The sequence below is a fragment of the Hypanus sabinus genome, unplaced genomic scaffold (genome assembly GCF_030144855.1).
Source record: "Hypanus sabinus isolate sHypSab1 unplaced genomic scaffold, sHypSab1.hap1 scaffold_742, whole genome shotgun sequence".
Taxonomy (NCBI): domain Eukaryota; kingdom Metazoa; phylum Chordata; class Chondrichthyes; order Myliobatiformes; family Dasyatidae; genus Hypanus; species Hypanus sabinus.
The window spans coordinates 205,375-228,307 of NW_026781593.1; positions in this window are offsets into that span (position 1 = coordinate 205,375).

The following is a 22,933-nucleotide window of genomic DNA, read 5'->3' on the forward strand; positions in this document are numbered from 1 at the left end:
GGAGAGAATAAGCGATGTTATAAGGCACAGTTACAAATAGAACGTGACGGTGGAGAGGTTTCAATGAGACTCAGGGAAATGATGGATAAGCGCAACAGGTTATTTGAATCTACCTTCACTGTGGAAGACACCAGTGATCTGGTCAACATATCAAGGGAAATCTGTTGTGCGGACACCCACCAGCAGAGAGGGATTCAATGGGAAAGCAGACAATTCAAGCGCGTGCGTCGCGGCAATGCTCTTGTGTGTGTTAGGCTTTAGAGTGCGCCAGTCCAAGATCTTCAAGCGTAGGCGGTGGAAAACTATCGGCAACTTTATCATCCGATCTTATTTCTCCATTCCTCTTCGGTTAGAGAGAATTGGTACAGCGGCGGTGTTTTTGCAATGCGGGAGGTCCAGACGTCGTCCACCCTCTCGGATAAACAAATCTGCACCAGCTGCACCGAGCTGCAGCTTGTGAGGGAACTTATTAAGGATCACAACGTGCCGCACGAAGCTGGTTAACAAGCTAGGAAAGCATAGTGTTACCGAAGCGTTCCCGACCCGTCCGTCAGGTGTAGCAGCCACCCGATACGGCAACACTTTAATCGCCCCGTGCACAAAACTAGTCTTCGATTTTAAGGTCACGTTACAACGTAGCGGAGGTGGAGATGTTTTGCATCCGCGTTTCCTGTGGGGGAAAATAGAAACATCTTTCTCAGTAACGCGTAATCACGTCCCGGCTTCTTAAACCACCCTTTGGTCCATTTCCCAGACCTGTCAGAGCGTACCACATTTCTCATTCGCTGTCAAGTCATTCGAGCAGTTTAGTGTGAAAAGGGATCTGTCTGAGCGGAATGCTAAGCGATGCAGAACTGAGACGGTCAGTGAGCAGCGAGGGGAGCCGAGAGCTGGGACAAAGCTCGGGTGAGTTATTAAACAGGGCAAAAGGCCGAGCACGTGAAATGAGTTGAAGATCTGACCGTGGATAACGACGTGAAACCTCATGAAGGCACTTTGTACAATTAAGACGGACAACACAGGGATCCTAGAAGAACAGAATTTTAGATAAGGAAACAATATGCAAGAGTCTAGAAGGAACAACTGTAAATTGAGCAACAATAAGCAATAGGCTAGAAGGAACAATTATAAATTGAACAACCATTAGCAATAATTAGAAATTGAACCTGATGCTGGAGCGGTTTGAATAGGATTCAGGAACATGGTGGATGAGCGCCATTATTTTTGCATTGACCATCACTGCGGAAGACAAAAGGAATTTGGCCAACATTCAAGGGCGATGAGGTGTGCGGCAACAAATCGACAGAGAGGGATTCGTTAGATAAGGCGGAATATTCAATTGCATGTGTACAGACAATGACTTTGTGTATCCCAGGCTAAAGGGGAGATTGAATCAGCTCATGATGAAATGGCGGAGCAGACTCGATGGGCCGAATGGCCGTCTTCTGCTCCTTTGTCTTATGGTCTTATGGTAGTAGAAATGGCCAACGTGACGTATACACCTTAAGTCTTTGAAGTTTCCCTGGCACCTGTTCCTTTCTGATAGTAACGACACTCATATCTGCTTCCTGATGTTCACCACCCTCTGATGCAACGCTAGTGTGTTCAACAGTGAAGGCAGAGGCAACGTATCTGTTGTACATTGGCGATTTGTTGCCCCCAATACCACTGCACCAGCATCATTTTCCAACGTTTCAATATCAACTCTCAATTCCTTTTTTCGTTTTACATAACTTAAAATAAAACAACTTCTTGTGTCCTGGGTTTATAGTATTCGGTAGCCTGCTCTCATATGTCATCTTTTCTAAACTTACTCCTTTTTGGATGCCCGTTTTTCGAATTGAAAAGCTTCTTACTCACTTTTACTGAATGAAAATCAATTTCTATGCTTTTTATGCAGTCCTTATCGTCCATTAGCTGCCACGGCTGCCTACCCCGTTCACTTGTCAAACTCTGCTGCTGTGTTACATATGTATCCTGTTCCTTCTGAGTTATTCCCAGAATTTTCCGTCATCTCTGGTCTGCCATCATCCTCCCCGATATTCCTCACCAATCCACCTGGGCAAGCACATCACACAAGCCCTTGTAATTCCCTTTATTCCATTGCAATACTCTTAGATGTGAATTATACTTCTTCTTCCGATCAAAGTGCAGTATTAATTGAATCAGAGTATGATCTCCGACTCCTAAGAGCTCATATACGTCACCCTTCCCGAATTATTACAGAAAAACAATCTAAAATGTTTTTCCACGAATGGGCTCGAGAACAAGCTGCTCGAAAAAGCCATCTTACAGCGATTCATCAAATTCCTCACGTGCAATGCGTTGGCAAACAGATTTTCCCAATAGCCTTGTAGATTTAAGTTCCTGTTAAGATTGTGTCATTTTCCTTCCTATATGCCTCTTCTAGCTCCCTTTGCAATCTGAACCACATATCCTGTCTACTATTTTGAGGCCTATATATGGTTCCCAGAGTGTGCATTTTTCCTCTTACAATTTCCTTACTAAACCAAGAAAGATTCCACCTTTGGTGTCGCCTCTTTCTGAAGATGTTAACGCATCTGTTGCAAACAGAGCCACACTACTGTTATTAAAAATAACAACAGTGAATAAAAAGTAAGTGGTACAGCACAACAATATAAAAGTACTGAGATAGGACAATATGGATGCAAAACTGTTTAGCGCTGTGATGTGAGGTTCAGCAGTGTCACAGCCTCAGGGAAGAAGCTCTTCCTGAACTTACTGGTTGGGGAGTGGTGGCTCCTGAAGCGCCTAACCGGATGGGAGGAAAGTAAAAAGTCCATGGTTATGGTGAGATGCATCCTTAATAAATCTTTATGCCCTGACCAGTCAGATTTGAATGTAGATGTTCTCAATGGTGGGCAATTTCGTGCCGTTAATCAGGTGTACTGTTTTACCCACACGCTGGACTGCTTTGCACTCCGATACGGGACAACTGCCAATACCACACTGAGATGCAGTTGGTGCTCTCAATAGTACAGCGATAAAAGTTAGTCCGTATCCTGAGACAGAGGTAAACGTTTTCTTGCTCCTCAGGAAATAAAGGAGCTGTTGCGCCTTTTTTTTATCAGGATGGAGGAGTTCAGGGACCAGTTAAGTTCATCTGAAATGTGGACAGCAAGGAATTTGATATTTTATACACACTCCATTACAGCTCCGTTAATGTAGATGGGGACATGAGTGTGGCTCTTAGCATGCCTGAAGACCAAAAGCATCTACTTGGTCTCTGTGTTAAGGGCCAGGTTGCTGTCGGCACAGCACGTATCCAGGTGTTGGACCACGTCCGTGTTGGTCATCTCGTCATCCCCTGTGAACAGGACAACTAGCGTGGTGACGTCAGCGAACTTGATTATAGAATCATAACAACGTACAGGAACGCAGTCATACGTGAATAGGGATTACAGAAGATTGCTCAAAACACAGACTACAGGAACGCAAGTATTCAGGATGAGAATGGAGGAAGAGAGGTAGTCTAACTTAACAGATTGTGGTCTGTTAGTCAGAAAGTCCAAGGTGCAAATGCAGAGGGATGAGCTGATATCAAGAAGTCGAACTTTGGCGATCAGATTGGAAAGGATCACAGTATTGAATGCCGACATAAAGACAATGAACAGCATTCTGACGTAAGAGTTGGGCCTGCCTATGACGTCATAACAACACGTGTTCGTCCACCTTATTCAAAATGCAGCGTGCATTTAAATGCAACTTCTTTAGTATTGTACTCTTAGCCACTTGGAATTTTGCAGCAGAATTTACTTTTATGCTCTGTCTGTATTTGTTCTCAATCATTGATCCCTTAGAGGCATTTTTCACACACATCATCTACTTGTGAAAACGCTGGCTCATCCCCAGCTAAAGGAAAGGAAAGTCAATTGTTGCTGAGTTCTTTAGATTTTCAGAAAGGCTTTCACAAGGCGCCGCACATGAGGCAGTTTAACGAGCTACGGTCGCATGGTGTTCCCTGAGCACATCCGACCTTTTCGTCAGTTTGAGCACCCAACGCGTACAACAACACTTTTGGTTAACTTATCACCCCGCGCACAGACTCACTTACCCCTTTCCAGGTGTACGTATGCTGCGTCTGACCTTCCTGTGGGGAAAATATAAATAATTATATCTGCGTTATCTGGAACACATCTGCTACCCGCCATTATTCAATCCTTTGAACCATTTCCCAATTCTGACACAGCGTCCCTCTGTTCTGACTCGTTGTCAGAACGTTAAATCAGTTCAGCTGAAGAAAGGATGAGTTTGAAGAATAGGAAGGTTAAAAAGAAGTAGAGGAGCTGCCAGCAAAGCGGGATGCTGAGCGAGGCAGAACAGCGATGGGCGGGGTCAGAGAGGGGAGTTCAGAGCCGGACCAGATCTCGGGTGAGCACATGGACTAGATTAAAGACCGAGCGGTGGACGATCACGTGAGATCTCAGCAATGCACTTTGTGCGATTAAACAGGGCAAGAAATGAACTTCGGAAGAAAAGCTTGTAATATATGGTGACAATAAGAGATTGCCTTCCTCTGCCACTTGAGAACATCTTCCTCTGTGGAACATGACTATCCTGCGCCTTATCCATGAAAACTTCAGCTATCTCTGCTCTACCGTCGTAACCTCGAGTATGCCCCTCCAATCCACCTGAGAAAGCTCGTGCATCATGCCTCCGTAAATCGCTTTATTCCATTGCGGTACTGATACATGTGAGCTATGCTTCTCCCTTTCAAATTGCAGTCCCAATTCAATCACGTTTGATCACATAAGGATTCGTATACGTTAAGCGCTCGAATAAGATGTTCGTTAAAACACAACTTCCAATCTAAGATAGCCTTTTCCTTATTGGCTAGAGAACAGACTGCCATAAGAAGCTCTCTACTAGGCATTCAACAAATGTCATCACTGGCGATCCGACACCAACTAATTTCGCCAAACCCTTGCATATTAAATTCCCACATTACACTTAAGTCAGTACCATTATTGTATGCCTTTTTTTCAGCTCCTTTGCAACCTTATCCGCACTCCATTGCTACTATTATTAGTACAATTAACTACTATTTTACGCTAGTATTTCGTTAACTCCACCCACAAAGATTCAAAATCTTCCGTCGTTATTCTCTTCTTAGAGATGTAATTACATCTCTTACCAATAGAGCCACACCACCGCCTATGCCTTCCTGTTTGCCATTCTGATGCAAAGATGCTTCGATGCTGATCTCTGAACTACGGCCTTCTGCTAGCCATGCCTCAGCGGCGCCCCCGACGTCATACCGATTAATTCTAATTGCGCCATGAGTTCGTCTACATTGTTCAAAATACTATGCCCGTTTAATTACTTCACGTCTAGTCCGGCATTATTTGCCGTTTTTAATTATCCCTGTGAGGTACAATTTAGCTGCTTACTTTGTCTCCATTTGTACGCAACCATTGGCATGTCTTTTCTTATATTCATGTTACACTCATCATTTACTTCAAAACCTGCTAACTCGTCGTCAGCACTATTATACTGGTTCCCATTTTCCTGCTATGTTAGCTTGAAACACTCGCAGAGGTTCCAGCAAATCCTCCGAATACAGCTCCGGAGCATTCTGAGCCGAGTGGACAGAATTGTGGGAGAGGTACTCCACTTTCGCTTTCCACTTGTAGCACCCTCTCACCCAATAATTCTCAAATTGAGAATATTTTTTTTTTGTTAACATGAGTACCCATCAATGATGTTTCTTGGAGTTCACATCAGCGATGACCTCACCTGGAGATTTAATAACACCTGAACAGGGAAGCACAGCTGCAACTTCAATCCGAAATAGACTGGGGCAAGCCAAGCTCCCAAACCCATCTGAGCTGCAAATTAGAGGAGTACGACTGCTAACATCTTGACAATTGCTTCTCCATCTGGCATAGTACCAGAGGAGAATCTGCCCTGGAGTCACTACAACTGACAGTGAGAACGGCTGAGAGGTTCATACGGAAATCCCTAACATTAATCTGGGGAACTTATCAGGAGTGATGCATTTGCAGGGTGCTTTGTATTACTAAGGATCCCACCCATCCATCCAGCATCTTGGGATCCGAGTCCACAGGACATTCAAAGCTGTTGCTCAGGTTGACTCTGTGGTTAACAAGACACACGGTGCGTTCACCTTCGTAACCGGTGGGATTGATTTCAAGAGTCAACCAGGTAATGTTGCAGCTATATTGGAACCTAGTCAGACCCCACGTCGAGTACTGTGCTCAGCTCTGATCACCTCACTAATGGAATGATGTGGAAGGGTGCGGAGGAGATTTTGAAGGATGTTGACTGGATTTGCGTGCATGCCTTATGAGAATAGATTGAGTGAACTCGGCCCTTTCTCTTTGAAGAGACGGAGGATGCGATGTGACCTGACAGAGGAGTAAAAGATGACGAGTTTCATTGATCATGTGCTTTGCCGGAGTTTTTTTTTCCCGAGGGCAGAAATTACTAAAACGAGAGGGCACAGCTTTAAGGCGCTTGGGAGTATATGCAGAAAGATGCCGAGGTTAAGTTTTCTATGCAGAGAGTGGTGAGTGCGTGGAATGGGCTGCTGACGTTGGGAGCGGAGGTGAAACCGATAGGGTCTTTTCTGAGACTTCTGGATCGGTACAAGTTTCTAAAAATAGACGGCTGTGGGGTAGCCTAGATATTTCTAAGATATGGACATGTTCGGCAGAGCACTGTGAGCCGAAGGGCTGGTGTCGTGCTGTAAGTTTTCAATGTTTCTAAGGGCAATGATTAGCAGCCAGAAGTCTCGCTGCAAATTGGCACCAATGACATAGGTAGGCGAAGTGATGAGGTCAGAAAGAGTGGTTAAGGGAATTAGGTGGAAAGCATGTGACGAGGATTTCAAGGATGATAATCGCCAGATTGCTCCCTATTCCTCGTACCAATGAAGGTAAAAATAGAAGGAATTTGCAGATCGATGCATGACTGGCTATCTGGTGCAGGGGGCAGTGGCAAGAGTTATGGATCATTGGGATATCTTCAGGGGAAGACATGATCTGCACAACAGAGACAGTTACACCCGGAGACCGGAGAAATCCAAAGTGCTTGCGAATACATGTATGTTTAAATCAATTCAGCAGGGTGATGAGAAGCGTTTGATAGCGCCAAACTTGTGGTAGTTGGTTTTAAAACAGAGCCAGTGTGTAGTGAGGCGGCTGGCAAGGAGAGTCTGATAATAGAATACATTTGCAGTCAACAGTATTCGCAGCAATGTGGAATTGAAAAGGGTAACTACAGGACTGAGGGTGATTTTTTTTAAATACACAAGCTGTACTCTGTAAGTTCGATGAATTTGAAACACAGTTCCAGAATAGCTAGTATGTTTTTGCAGGCTTCACTCAACCATGGCAAAAAGAACATTGACTGTAGCTGGTAACTTAATGTCCAAAGGATGCATATTGTCTCGAAAGTGTAGGCAGGAAGGAAAAAGGGATGGTAATGCTCTGCTGGCAAAAGGTGAAACCAAATCATCAGGAAGATCTGAGACAGGTAGAGTCGGAAGCAAAGGTGTAAACATAGTTCGGGAGTTTAAATCGTCTGAAGTTACATCGGGAAGCTAAAGGGTCTAAAGGTAGATCGGGAAGCTGAACAGACTGGAGGTGGATCAGGCGGCTGACATACCTGAAGGTACATAAGCCCTGGTCCGTGCTTGAAGGTATATTTTCAGGTTAGCAATGTCTCCTGCATGAGACCGGTGACAAGTGGAAAAGAGCTGGACAAACGTGGATTTATCTGATCAGCTTACCGTGTTGTTCCTTAGGAATCGCTGTTGTTATCGGGACTTTTCACGTAATATGTAAATGATTTGGAATACGGAATGTCTGGCTTTATGTCCACCTTCTTCAAACGATACCAAGGTTAGTGAGAAGGATGGTTGAGGGTGGTGGGGGGGGGGGGGTAATATGTAAATGACTTGGAATGCGGAATGTCTGGCTTTGTGTCCACCTTTGCAAACGATACCAAGGTTGGGATACAGGGTGGTTGGGGGTGGTGGGGGGGGGGGGGGAGTTGCTGCTGCCGAAGTTTGAGGAAGTCGGAGAAATTCACAAGTACCAAAATGGATTTGGAAATGAGGAAAGGATTTGTCAGATGGAACACTGTTCTAGGAAATTGATGGCCATGCACTTCACTTTTGAAGAATGAATAAAGGCGCAAACAACGGTATGAACATCCATTAATAAGATGTGCAAATGGATGTTGGTATCTTCGTCAAGGATTGCCTAATGGTTAACATGCAACGTCTGTTGACAACAAGGATGGCAAATGCAGAGTCAGCATTCAATTCGAGAGGACTGAAATGCAAACGCAAGGAGGTAATGCTGAGGATTTATGAAACACTGATCACTATACATTCAGTGTACTGCTAGCAGTTCTGGACTCCTTATATAGCATAGTGTGCGTTGGCGTTGTCGATGTTCAAGAGGACAATCACAAGAATGCTATCGGAAATGCCAGCGTTATCCTTAGAGGAGCGTTGGATGGGACTGTCCATGTACTCGCAGGAGGTTAGAACAATGAGCCGGGATCTGTTGAACTGCCGACATAGAGTGGACCAGAGTGCAAAATTAAGAATAGAGGGACTTCCGATGGGTATTGAGATGATGAAGCATTTCTTCAGCCAGAGGATGGTGAATCCAAGGAATTCACTGCTACACATGGAAGTGGATTCCAAGTTCTTGTGGACATTTAAAGTGCAGGTTGATAGGATCTCAATTAGCAAAGGTATCAAAATCTACAGGGAGAAGACAGTGGAATCGGGTTGAAGGAGATAATGAATCAGACATTATTAACTGTCGACAGACCCAATGGGCCACTTGGCCCAAAACCTCCTTCATCATTTCGTTTTATGAACAATATTTCAGAGTCATTTCGTCTAACTTAGTTGCTGGCAAAATTTTTTCTGAGGATGACATTTAGAATTATTTTGAAGTATCAAATAAAAAGGATTCAAGTCAGCACGCTTTTATTTTCAGAAGTATTCCCGGAAAAAATTGAAAAGCACAAGGATGGAATACCATTCTCCATGACCATAACAAATCCACAAGGATTCGCCATCGGAGTCATACTCCGGTTCTCTCCCAGGTACTCTCCCTTCTGGCAAGTGGCGAGGAGAGACATTTCTATGCCCCGCTAGGCACTGGCTGCACAGCAGACTCAACTACACGCCTCGGTGTGCTACCTACCCTTTGCAGAAAGACACGAAGAAGAAGGAGTTGTTGAATTTGGCATTCTGCTCCGTGAGCGTGCGATTGAAGTCATTTGCCTGGGTCATGGCATTCCAACGAATCCTCCTGGAAAGCACGTCCATCGTCGGGAAGCGAGTTATAAACGCCTGCAGGATACAAACAACGTAGAAATTGAAACAGGAAAAGTACGATATTCGACCATTTATCGGTCCTGTCCGACTATTCACTCAGGTGGAAGGTCATACCTGAGATGACCTCCCGGATTTTCTTAAACTCACCCTACTCTCCTGATGGGTGACATGTTCCTTTGCAGTCCCTTCCTGATCCCGAGACTTCCCAAATGAAACTTGCGTTCACTTTTATCCCGCACATCCGCCAGTGCCTCCAACTTCCTGGTTTACCACATCCACTGACCCTAGTGCGGCCTCAGGTTCTGATTCAGATACATTTATATATCAGCGACTGACTCGCCTTTGTCAAACCTGTCCGTTGTGTCCTCAAGGAATCCCAACTAATTTGCAGGGTGTAATTTCCCCTTGAGGAAACTGTGCTGAATTCGACGTACTTTATTGTTTGCATTTAAGTAGATCAAAACACTGTCCCTTAATAACGAACATCAAAAGCATCACGAGGAGCAGTGTCTCCCGCGTCCTGAAAAACATCGATATACTCTGGTCCTAAATATCTCACATATTGGCCGAAGCCAGCATTCCTCCCTCAGGAGCATGTCTCCAGCTTCAATAGCTGAAAGGCAGACGAAAATGTAACCATCACCACATTGAGCACGCCTCCCCATCTGGTTCCCGAACGCATTTCACCGCTCAGGTCATTATCCAGCTGGTACTCACTTCTGGGCTTGTTGGTGTTGGAGGGTTTTCCCAAAGTTCTTCGGGAACCAACAAATACATTGTAATCTCTCCATCTCCGGTGAATGAAATGAGAAACTGTCCATTGCTTTGGATCCACAATTCTGGGGGTGATGTAGAAAGTTGAAAAGATTTATACTTCTCACTGGAAACAGAAACAGGAGTTTCAATAGAAAACAAAGGAGGAACTCAATCCTACTATGCTCTGATGACATTATGACCTACTTTAAGATCAACCTAACTATCCACTCCCACAGAGACCACCGCATTATCTGCCATTCTTGTTTTTTCCAATAATTTCAGAAAAAAAATCCTGTTGTTTCTGCGTCGACGCCAGACAATGAAGACCAACACACCACAGACATTCTGAACGAACCTGGTGAGTTCTGCAGAATGTTCGATGAACCTATAGCCACATTCAAATGAAGTGCCCTTACAGTCATTGCGCTTTTATAATCTTGCAAACTTTTACACTTCTGTGCTTGACTTTTCCTCACTCAACTCTTAAATTTCTTCTTTTTTTATCATTTCCATGTCTTTATTTTTATCCACACTTTTTCACTTTATCCAACCTAACGAAAACATTCTCCTACAATTTAGTTTAAACTCATGTCCACAGCACTAGTTATGTGATTCCCTAGGATTCAGGGCCGATAACGTTTCAGGTACAGCTCCCTCCTTCCCAAGAACTGTTGCCAAATTCCCACGAATTCATCCCCAGTACTCCCACACTGAAAATTGAGCTACGCATTTAACTTTCTAATGTTCTTGACGGTATGCCAATTTGCCAAAGTGTTTAAAAAGTTATTAAGAAGGATAGACAAAGGAGAATCTCGCCTATTTAACACCTAAGTCTCCTGACTCTGCTTTCTCTGAGTTAACTCATCCTCAATCCATACTAATATATCACACCCAACTATCTGTATCCCTCTCACATGTATAATTTTTATGATGCACCTTATCAAACGCCTTCTGCAACGCTTGGAAAGCAACGCACATCTGTTCTCCTCTATAGACAGGGCTCGATATAAGTTTACTGAAGTGAAAGTTACACTATCGTCGACCTGAAAATTTCAGAGCGGTACTGACCCTCCGGCGCAAGATTTTGTGCCGACATTTTACCGACACTGAGATCAATTTAACCCTTTCAAGCTTCACAGCCCTACTTTTAATTTATCACCCGTGTGCAAGATTACCTCTCTGCTCCTAAACTCAATCCCACGATTGATGAATGCCAATGAACCGTATGCTTTATTAATCAGAATTAATCTGCGTAGCAGCTTTGAATTTCCTATGGGTTGAACTCAATCTGCCACATCTCAGCCAGGTTTTGCATCCTATCAGTGTCCCGCTATAACCTCTGACAACCGTCCACACTATCCCACACCATTAACGTCTGTGTCATCAGCACGTTGACTAAGCTATCCCTCCCCTTCCTCTTCCAACTCATTTATAAAAAGAACGAAGAGTAGGGGTCGCAGAACAGAGCCCTGAGGCACACCACTAGTCACCGATCTCTATGTAGAATATGACCCGTCTACAATCACACTTTGCTTTCTATGTTCAAGCCAGTTCTGGATACACAAGGCAATGTCCCCTTGGATCCCATGCCTCCTTATTTTCTCAATAGGGTTTGCATGGGGTATCTTGTCAAATGCCTTGCTGAAATCCGTATACACTACATCTACTGCTCTAACTTCATCAATGCGTTTTGTCACGGAGGTCCTTTTTCTTTGTACTTTATCCACATTTCTCGAATCACTTCTCTACAAATTAATGTAAGGTCCTGTCCACATCCCTCGTTATGTGATTCACTCCGGTCCAGGTTCAGCCCCTCCCACTGCTATGGCTACTTCCATTCTCAATTGTTATGCTAATTTCCCATGATTTCAAACCACTTCTCCCTCTCTATTCCTTGAGCTACGAATGTAACCATCTATTATTCTTGACACTATGTTACTTTGCATAAATAATTAAAAAGTTAATAACCTGGATAGAAAAAAGTGAATCTGATGATCGTGTGTACCTGGATTTTTGGAAGTTCTTTAGCAAGTTGCCACTCACTAGGCTGGTTTTCAAGCTTCGATCCCGTAGTATTGCAGGAATGATTCTAGCATGGATAAAACAGTGACTGCTTGCTAAGACGAAATGAAAGGGAATAAATGGAGCCATTTCTTGTTGGCTGCCGATACCTGCTGGTGGTGTTCCAATTGGAACTATGTTAGGATCGTTTCTTTTTGCGTTATACTCCAATGAATTAGATTATTGAATTTATGGTGCATTTCTCTTCTGATCCCTATTAATTTTGTGTTAAAGTGACTCATCACACCTTATGGGGGGGTTACCTCCCAGGGACATGCAGATGTGCAGATGTGGTTACTGGCACTAAGCATGTGTCCGTGTGCAGAAGGGAAAGAGGGAGAAAAGGCTGTGGATCAGGATTCAATAGTCGGAGGGACCGTCAGGAGATTCGCTGGACGTGAACGTTGACTCTCGGGTACAAGGGTAAGAGAAGTATGGGGTCGCTTCGGTGTTATTTTGGAGAAGGAAGGAGAGCAGCGAATTACCTTGGCACTTATATATGCCAATGAGTTAGAAGGCAAAGCAAAGAGGTGCTGAAGAGAGAATTTAGAGAGCTGGGCAGCATGCTGGGACGCAGGACAGTAATTCCTGTATTGCAAACTGTCCCACGCGCCAATGCGGTTCGATGAAAGAAGATTTGGCAGATGCTTGTAAGGCTGAGAAACTGGTGCAGAGGCTTCAGGTTCTTGGATCACTGAATTTTATTCTGGGTGAAGAATGACTTTAGGAGAAAATAAATGAGTACAGTTGTGGGGAAGATGCTTGAGTCCATTATTAAGGACGAAATAGTGGCACATCTAGATGGCAGAAATAGGAATAGGCCGAGCCAGCATGGATTTACCAAGGGCAAATCATGCTTGACTAATCTGTTGTTGTTTTTTGAGGGTGTAACAAGGATGTTAGACGAGGGTAAGCCAGTGGATGTTGTGTACCTAGATTTTCAGAAGGCATTCGATAAGGTGCCACATAGGAGATTGGTGAATAAAGTCAGAGCTCATGGCATTGGGGGCAGGGTTTCAACATGGATAGAAAACTGGTTGGCAGATAGAAAGCAAAGGGTAGCAGTGAATGGGTGTTTCTCAGACTGGCTGGAGGTGACTAGTGGTGTACCACAGGGCTCTGTATTGGGACCACAGCTCATTACGATTTATGTCAATGATTTAGATGAGGGCATTGAAAACTATATCAGCAAGTTTGCTGACGATACTAAACTTTTTGGAAGTGTGACATGCGGAGAGGACGTTAGGAGAATACAGGGAGACTTGGATAGGCTGAGTGAATGGACAGATACTTGGCAGATGTCATTCAATGTGAATAAATGTGAAGTTATCCACTTTGGAAGCTGGAACAAGAGGGCCGAGTATTGTCTGAACGGTGTCGAGTTAGGTAAGGGAGAAATGCAAAGAGACCTAGGAGTCCTAGTTCACCAGTCAATGAAGGTGAATGAGCAAGTGCAACAGGCAGTGAAGAGGGCAAATGGAATGTTGGCCTTTGTTACAAGGGGAATTGAATACAAGAGCAAGGATGTTCTTTTGCATTTGCACAGGGCCCTGGTGAGACCACACCTGGAATATTGTATACAGTTTTGTTCTCCAGGTTTAAGGAAGGACATTCTGGCAATTGAGGAAGTGCAGCGTAGATTCACTAGGTTGATTCCTGGGATGGCAGGGCTGTCTTACGCAGAGAGATTGGAGAGATTGGGCTTGTACACGCTGGAATTGAGGAGATTGAGAGGGGATCTGATTGAAACGTTTAAGATAATTAAAGGATTTGATAGGATTGAGGCAGGAAATATGTTCCAGATGTTAGGAGGGCATGGATTGAGGATAAGAGGTCAGTTATTTAAAACAGAGTTGAGGAAGAGCTTCTTCTCCCAGAGAGTTGTGGAGGTGTGGAATGCACTGCCTCGGAAGACGGTGGAGGAAAATTCTCTGGATGCTTTCAAGAAGGAGCTGGATAGATATCTGATGGATAGGGGAATCAAGGGATATGGGGACAAGGCAGGGACTGGGTACTGATAGTGAATGATCAGCCATGATCTCAGAATGGCGGTGCAGACTCGAGGGGACGAATGGTTTACTTCTGCACCTATTGTCTATTGTCTATTGTCTATTGCAAGAAGCTACTGAAAAAGATGAACGACCGGAGGACTGATGCAGTTTGGGAAAATGAGTAAACAAGTGGCAGATGGGATGTTGCAAAGGGAATGCGTGTACATGAACTTTAGAAGAAAGAATAAAACTGAAGTATATTTACAAAAAAAGGTGCAATTTAAAAATTCAGAGGGGGATAACGTCTCCAATAGGTAGTGTGCTAGAGCATTCACTTCGAAGGGACGAGACAACAGTGTTCCAGGCAGGAGTAGACATTGGTCAGGCCTCACCTGGGGTACTGTGAGCAGTTCGGAGCTCCGTATGTCAGGAATGGTGTGCTGGTTTTGGAGTCGGTACAGGAGAGCTTCACAATAAAGATTCAGGGTATGAAGTGATTAACAAATGACTAGAATCTGATTGATCTACGGCTGTACTCGTTGGAGTTCAGAAGAATAAGGGGTTCTCTCATTAAACTGTATCAAATAGTGAAAGGACTTGATAGAGTGGACGAGACGATGATGTTTCCCGGACTAGGAATCCGAGTCATTGAGGATATTGAAAGCGGAGGTTGGTAGATTTTTGAATAGTCAGTGTGGTAAAAGCAGGAAAATGGGTTAGGGATGTATAATAAATCATCCCTCTCATCGGGAGAGTCTGAATGTCTAGTCAAGGATAAAGAACTCTCCGTGCTCCTGTCAGTGTCCTGTGTCCCAGTATGGGACAGTGGGCTCATGACGAAGAAAGACGCTTGGACTTTTACCCATCTTAGAAAGGACTAACACAAGGAAGCAGAACTGGAGTGAGATTGGAGGAACACATACTTTGGATGCAGAGTTAGATACAGAGGGTGGTGAGTACGTGGAACGCGCTTCCTATGGCGTAGAAAGTGTCGGATACTTTAGGGACATTGAACAAACTCCGGGATGGGCACAGGGAAGACAGCTTAAACGAAGTGCTGTGTCGGAGGAAAGGATTAAATTGATTTCAGTGTAGTTAAAATTTCGGCACAACATCGTGCGCCGGAGGGTCTGTAGCCTTCTGTAATTTTTCAGATTGATGATAGTGTAACTTGCTGTTCATTAAACTGACAGCTAATCTCGGCTGTGTTTTAGATCCAGTTTAATTATCTGATTCCCATATGCTTTACACATTCACAAACCCTACCTTGGAATGTGATGCAACTACTAAACCTGAATTCACCAGGGTTTGTGGATCACTCCTGTGGACTGCAAACACTCTGTTCCTTCTGGTAATCCCGCCGCTGTTTTCAACTGATTGATCAACTGTCTGTAACCATTGTGTTCATCCTGATAAAGATTTCGACAGGACTGGTCGGGCTCTTCGCGAGGGGAAGACGCATGCAGAGACACAGACTGAGTGGCTCTGAAATTTTGAAGTCGCAGAACGGGCAGCGCCCCTACAATAGGGCCGTGAAAATCACTGCTTCTTTCTTGTGATCCCACTCTACCCCCGCGCCCCACCTACCTGCAGAGTTTTCCCCTCTTGTATAGCTGATTAGGAGCTGCATGGAAGTGTCCACCTTGCTGACATCCACATGAGTTCCAACCCAGACCGATTCTTTGTAACGCCGGAGCTGTTGATAGACGATGGTGTCGTTATTCTTCTGAGTTGGAAGAGGGGGACGGTGGTGTGAGGCTCGGAGCCGGGCGGAGAGGGTGGAAAAGGTATATTCGTTATTAATTGGCTAAGTGAATTAAGTCCCACTCACTAAACGATGTGCATATCCTCCTATTCCCATGTTATCCAGTAAACATCCTACTATAGCTCCTCTGTACACTTTCCAAAGACTGGACGAACGACCGATACTTTTTACTTTGCTCTTCACACCTTCCCTCCCAGGCTAATGTTGGAGGTAATTGCCTGTAGTCCTCCTGTTGCTGCTGAAATCCCAGAATGAGGGGTAAGTTTTATTCGGGTTCAGACCCAGTGGCAAAGGATCCGATGCTATTCACCCTAGTTCCTGATGCTGTGTGACGAGAAGGAAGCTGCTCACGGCTGTTCCTGAAGAATGTGATTTGTGCCAGGCACTGACTGGTAATTGGAGGCACAAATGGAGACGATGAGTTCTGATACACGACTGAAACGGGCTATGGGATAAATGAACTGATGCGACTGAAGGAGAGAGTGTGGCTCTGTCTGTAGAAGTTGGGGGGGGGGGTAGGAGTGATATTCGTGATCTCATTACCTGATAGTCCGCAGTGGTACACAGGACATCAGACCCCAGACAAGGACTGAAAGCAGAAACACATTGAGAGAAATAAACAGCTGACTCCGTTCCCACACCTGAACAGACATCCCTCACACTCCAGAGTACCGTGGACATCTGAAGTGAGCCAGCGCAGCTCATGGTCTCGGTCAACAACAAAATAAAACACAAGTGTAACAGGGATACAGTGGGGTGAACAGGGTAAATGGGGGGGCAGGTTGTTTGCAAGGAGGTTGGTTTGATGACCGATGCAGTCCCGGAGAGCAAAGCAGGGCAAGGATAAGATGCGGGTCTCGGTACAGCTGCGATAGGGAGTGGAGCTGGGCAAGTTAATGGGAGAGAGTGACGGATGTAGGGTTGCGGATCAAGTGGAACTTCGCTCATTCCTTACCTTTCACTCAAGTCAGCCCCAATGACAAGCGAGGCAATCAGCAAGTAGACAGGCAGCATCTTCACCCTGCAGGAAACAGGATCAGTCACTACTTAGCACTTGCCAGTGGCTTAGGACCATTGACAGAGTTATACAGCCGTCAGCCCTTCGTCCAGCAACACAACTGGTTGAAGATGAACACTCCACAATTCTGCTGAAACTCTCACTCCCCACCTCAAATCTGTAGTGTGTTCTATTGAAAAATCTGATACATCGGATACGATTCGTTATCCATTCTCTCTCCATCAGCCAGAAAACCTTATTCAATCTCCTCCGTTCTAGGAAAATAAATCCAAACTGTTCAGTTGGGAAAGCGAAGGAAGAACGGCGAGAGAGAAGGCCTAGAAGAAGAGGAAAAGGATGGGCGTGGAATCAGAAGGGGAGAAAATTGCGGGAGGGAGAGAGTCTTTGTGTATTCCTCATAACACGCTTTTCACATAATCTCTGTATATGAGATAAAACAATGCGATAATCGACTTTTACCTGAAAAGAGAAAATCAGTATCTTCCTACAATGGTGTCCCACATTCTACAATGCCAAATCTATTTTTTTTTCATCTCGCCTCAGGACCAATGAAGGTTTCTGGAATGAATATGTCACCACTTCCTCTTTCCACATCTGGAGTCTGGCCGAAATATTTATTTATTTCAATTTACAGAGTTCCTGTCTTAACACGATACCGTTGCAACAAAGCAAAGCGCGTTGCTTGAAATGTCCGTGGTAATATAGCTCACCCGGAGTCGGCTGGACGACATCACCTCCAGATGACAGAGCAGAACCATGATCCGAAACACTTTGTCCAGCCTGCTGTGTCCCTGGCAATTGGAGAACTTTACATCTTTCTATCTAACCATTCATCTATGTATGTATGCATCTATCTATACATCTATGCATCTATCTATCAATCAATCAATCTATCCACCCACCCAACGCACACAAAATGCTAGTGGAACACAGCAGGCCAGGCAGCATTCATAAGGAGAAGCTGCCTGGCCTGCTGTGTTCCACCAGCATTTTATGTGTGTTGTTTGAATTTCCAGCATCTGCAGATTTCCTCGTGTATCCACCCACCCATCTCTTTTTTATCCATTGCGATTATTTTGCCTTTGTTCTGAACTGCTGCCACAAAAACACACACTACACCACATACTGAATATAAAATTCCGGTTGTATCGGCAAAAAAAAAAAAAAAACGCCGAGCAAAATGGGAACGAACCTTTCTCACTTCAGTAATCAGGCTGCATGGGAATTAAAAAAAAAATCATTTTGGCAGTGAGTTCGTGATTTGTCACCCCAGGATGATCTTCTGTCTCTGGTGCTGTGGCACAGCTCCACAATCTGGACATCACCGTCAGCAGATCTCTCTTCAGTTAGTAATGATTCTGCATTCGGCACCAAAGCAGACATGCTTACAGTTATCCATCTTTCATATTTTCAACCACTCACTCACAGCTACACCTTGTTGTTAGTGGGTGCAGAAATCTCGAATGTTTTACCTGTGACCACATTACCACGACCCTCTGCGACCTGAACACAACTGAGAGTGACTTACGGTGTCACGTAGTCTGCCAACCTCGCCAGAGATTAACTTAGCCGCACTGTTTGTTGTGTGATCGTCAACCGAGTCTCAGCGTTTAACCTCATCAAGATGCCCAACATAGTACTCAGCCTGATCCTGTCGTCGTTTGGGTGGGATAAAGACGATATGGTTTTGTTCTTCTGCTTTCCCCAATGACAAAGACTGCATCCCCATTGCCCAGACAGATTTGGAGAAGAATGTCACCGGGAGGCACTGCTCCGCTCATCAGTGATGCTAAGACATCTCCTTCATTTCACTCTGCACATAGCCGGTCTCAGGACACTGCCGGTTTAGGGATCTGTTCAAAATGACATCTCGGGCTTTATGAACTTACTTGCTCCTACTGCTCGTAAAGCACACTTGAATTGCGGATGCTGCTGCATATAAGAGCAAATCATCCTGATTGTTGATCTAGGTTACAAGCAAAAATTGACCCTGCACTGATCCCGCTCTGAGACGCTGCTCATGTCCCGGAGACATGGGCCTCTGAGCTCAGTCAATGGCCACTGGCCAGTGATACAACTCCACTATGTCCTTCCCCATTTCATAACTTTCATGGTCAGCTTCAGCCTACAGCAGTGCAAATAAAATCCTTTCTTGGTTGTCTATACATTTGTGTTCAAATATTTTTGCATATAATTTAAGATGTTGCAACTTTCCCACAGATTTATGTTCTGACAGACGGAAAACGTCCATCGATGACCTTCACTGCAACGTCTAAGTGGGTCTTAAGTGTTCGTTTCATGATGGACTCTTCCTCTTCTGTGCCCATGCATCCTGTCATTTTGCATTCTCGCTTCCGTAACCGCTATTCGGGAAGACTCAACTATGTTTCATCCGGAATAAAGGAAAGAAAATTGAAGCTTCCATATGGAGAGCTGGAAGAACTTAGACAAATTTCTGCAAAACATCCAGCTGATACTCAGAAGAAGAATAAAAATCTTAATTTGTATTTCGATTTTGTGAACAGCCAGTGAGGGAAACGAAGAGAAAACGTAAATTAGGAACATACAGACAGCAGTGTGTGGATGGGGGTGGAGAAGGAGAGCAGAGCGGTGTCCGTGTAACGTCCATTGTTGCTTATAACCTATATCAACAATCAGGACGATTTGCTTAGTACAATATTTTTTGTCATCGACAGGTTATTTTCAAATGCTTTGATCCGTACTCATTAAATTGGTTTATAGGTGCTCTACAGTCAAAATCTTTCGTGTTTATATATTGTCAAGAAAGTGGATTCGCTCTGCAATGCCGCCTACCACTTTATGTAACTGGTCAATCCCACCATCGCTGTTTGTTATGTATTGAGATCCTGAACAGAATCCAAGTATTCTACAAGACATTGAGGAGATCAGATCGAAACACCCGCAAGAAACACTGACACAAAGAGAAAACAACATGCATTCCTGGGCAATGACAAGTTTCGGAGACTGAACACATGTTGGCTGCACAACTTGTCGCACGATGGCTTTAAAACGTAACCAGTGGTTGGAAGTTTGTTTTTAATCTTGACATACATTGTGGAAACTATTCACCGTGCAGGTGGGAAACTACAGTAAAGCAACGGCCAGCACCGCCAGAAGTGAGTAACAGGAGAGCAATGACTTCTTGATTACTGACCCGAAACACATACCATGGGGTTATCGGAAATATAGACCCGAAATGCTATAAACACCAGACCTATTATCAACTTAATTCACCAAGAATGTATTACAAACGCGTGGATATATTTTCAAGCGTTTATACTAAATTCCTTCCATACAAACAGGCGAGGGATATTTAATAGAAATGAGGGAGCGGGCAGTTTTGCTGTTTTGTCAGACTCACAGAACACTTTCTCTGTGCAAGCTGTTGCCTGTCGGCAGGGCGGATTCCGACATGCAGACATTCCTCAGAGCAGCGAGCAGCTTCTCTGCTGAAAGGAAATCCAAACGGTTTGGGATTCTGCACTCACTTTCAACCGTGAACAAAGCTAGTTTAGTATTGTATTTAATTATCTCTGTTGCATACAGAAAACATGATATGTGCAATCTGAATCTCTCTATCTATATATTGGGGTTTAGTAAAAAAAAAACCCTCCCTCGTCGGCACTTTCAACTGTGAAGTTCCAACAGTAAAATATCATAGTCGCTGTTATTCTGTGGTCAGTTTGTAGTCAGTTTGTAGTCAGTTCATGTGACTGTTTGTGAGCGAGAATGAGTGATTGAGACAAGAGAGAGAATTAAAGAGAGAGAGATGGAATGAGAGAGAGGGAGAGAGAGAGAGATGAAAAGGCAAGATGATCGACAGAGCGAGAGAAATGGGAGACCGGACCATAAAACATGGGACATTTCGATTATCACTATCGTTTAGGGAAGTTTTTCTTGACTGACTCTGTAGAAACTAACTGGAAAGTGCGAGTGAAGGCAAAGACGACGTTTCTTTTAATCTATTTGATCAATAATAATTTGTTAATGAACAGTTCAGAGCTCCCGTCTCTATTGAATTCTCCCGATTGTGGAATAAGCTGTAAACGGTCATCTGATTAGGGAGAATCGGAGACAACACTTACCACGCTTGTTGAACCAGGTCGGAGTGCACTGCGGACCCGGGTAATTCAGTTCCAACACACCCTCACCGGCAGCGGAAGGAGAGGGGAGTGGAGTAAATGGAGGAATCACAGACAGGAATATCAGAAGGTGCGTTCACCTTCCCCCGAGTTCGCGTACGGTCTGTCTGGATTTCCGTGTCGATATCACACTTTTCCTCCTTGCTGATCAAACAGAACCAACAGGGCGGGGACTCTTGCTCAGCGGATCCCAGGTTGCTGATTTGATCTGGTTCTGGAGGTTCTAGGCTCCACCCGGTGTGGGAACGGGACTTCCCGGCGCTGGAAGAGACCCACCTCAAATATTGCACAACTCTCCCGGTTACGGGAGCCGTCTTTCTGCTGAAATCAAAACAAACACTTTCCACAATTTACCCCCACAGCACATGTGAAAATCTTTGTTCAAAGATTTTCCAAGAGCTTCACGATTCAGGACAATTTATTTGTATTTTTAAAGCGGGAGAAACAGTTCAATGGGGGAGTTGAAGGAAATGTTTGCACCCAGAGGCTGCAACGTTCAATCAAAGAAAAATACTCGTGTGCCTTCGCGAGCGTTCATCGGATCGATTTACATTAATTCAATTGTCAGGGACATTTCTGAACATGCTACTGCGTAGTAAGCCACTCGGCCCCTCATACCTGCTACTACATACAATAAGCTGATATAAACTTTGCTTGAAATATGTGCGCTTTCATCCCGCATTCTGCACGTCTATCTCCTTACAGCTGGTCACCCCAACTCCAGTCAGCAAATGGTCCTAGAACATAATGGAACATTTGCTTGAGTTGGCCATTGTGAGAAATTGCAAATACTCACAAAATTTTATATATATATACACACATATTTCACGACGCAACAGATTTTAACACCAAAAATCGGCGAGTTGTTTTGCTACGACTTCCCTCCCGCTGCGAAACAGGGAGACCGTTCTTTCCTTTATTACGGAGGGAGAGCAAGCATGTGTTATATAGGAATACTCTGCGAACCAGTAGTTTTCGGGATACTGCAAGTATGTAGCCTTTTTGATAATTTGCTAAACGTTAAAATGCTCGGTACAGGTTGCAGATGCTTTTTTGCTCGTGAGGATTGCTGCTGCTTATGCGTGGGAGGGGTGAGCTGGTTTCTAACATTTTACTGTCATTCTTTGAGTCAGTAATCGGTGTTGGTGAATGTTTGCGAAGAAAAAAACATAAATTCAGGAAGTATATTGTAAACAAATCTCTGGCAGTAAATGTACCCATTGAAACCTATTTGTTGACAACTTATTGATCACTGAGACGAAACACTGATATTGGGTGCTTTGAAACAAAGACATGAAATAAATATCAGTAGCTGAGTTATTCTCATCTCAATCCCCCACAAATATTCTGACATTGTCGATGTGGTCAAGTCGTTTCTTTGCCCACTCACTGCCTCATACGCGCCTTCTCGAACATTTCGTAAACATGAAAATACACAAAAGGCTGCAAGAATTCATTTGATCAGGCTGCATTCGTTCATGGAAAATGAGCAGCCGATGTTGGAGCCCGATAGCTTTCATTGGCTGGAAATGAAGGGTGAAGCTGCCAGATTGTTGACTGATTTCGAAGCTGCGGGTTGTTTTTTTTTTTTTTTGTGATAGTCGGAGCTCAGCGTTTGTGTGTAACTGGCTGCCTGCCCCGGCAAATTCCACAGAACAGGGAGCGGCCGTCCTGTAAAAAGTCAAGTCAAATCGGTTCGAGAAAACACTGACGTTCAGATGTGAACATAGTCGCTTTAATCTAGCATTTAACCATTTCTGTTGCAGCAATGACCACTTGTCCCTAGAATGAAGAACATAACCAAGGGTCAATTTATATTTAAGTTAGACTCGA